Consider the following 745-nt stretch of genomic DNA (forward strand, 5'->3'; position numbering starts at 1 on the left):
ATATTCACTTCCTCCATTGAGGCTTGACACTCATGAGTAGGGTGTCCTCTTCCACATATATCACATGCTGCATGAGGTTCACTTTGTATCGAAGCTAAGGTTAGCCTCCTTATTTCTTTGGTTGTGGCATCCAGTTGTACCTGCATAGATGTGTTAGCATCAACTTAGTGAACACCAATTGATCTTCTTCTTTCAGCACTCTCAGAGGGCCACTGGTTTGCATCTTCATACAACTCATCTAGAATTGTGACTATCTCCTCCGGAGTCTTCTTCATCAACGGGCCTCACGCTGCATTGCTCAATGTTCTATGTAAGGCCAGTGTCAATCCATCCCAAAAATCTTGGAGTTGCAATGTTGACACCTTCGAACTAATTCCTTAAACCTCTCCCAAGCTTCAAACACAGTTTCAGTATCTTTCCGGTAGAAGTTATGAATTTCTCTTCTAAACTTGCTCGTCTTAGCTGAGGAGAAATATTTATCAAGAGATTTTTTGGTCATCTCCTCCCATGTTCTAGTTGATCCCTAGGGCAAGCCTCGAAGCCACTACTTTGCATCATCTTTGAGTGTGAAGGGGAATGCCTTTAAATAAACTAAATCTTGTGACACACCATTGTATTGAAAGGTGTTCATTATCTCCTCAAAGTCCATTAGATGGTTGTTTGGATCTTCGTTTTGCTTTCCTCTGAAGACACAACAACCCTTGCTTCTACTCAAAATTATTAGTTGCAACTGGAGGTGGTCTAA

The 745-nt window shown here is 41.5% G+C and overlaps 1 non-coding gene across 1 annotated transcript; it reads left to right on the forward strand.

Moving 5' to 3' along the window:
• Window positions 1-344: 344 nt before the first annotated feature.
• LOC138888792 (small nucleolar RNA R71) lies at window positions 345-451 on the forward strand. Its single transcript, XR_011406371.1, has one exon. It is a non-coding gene; the product is annotated as a small nucleolar RNA R71 (small nucleolar RNA).
• Window positions 452-745: the final 294 nt, after the last annotated feature.

Source organism: Nicotiana sylvestris, chromosome 3, assembly GCF_000393655.2.
Source record: "Nicotiana sylvestris chromosome 3, ASM39365v2, whole genome shotgun sequence".
NCBI classification, from domain to species: Eukaryota; Viridiplantae; Streptophyta; class Magnoliopsida; order Solanales; family Solanaceae; genus Nicotiana; species Nicotiana sylvestris.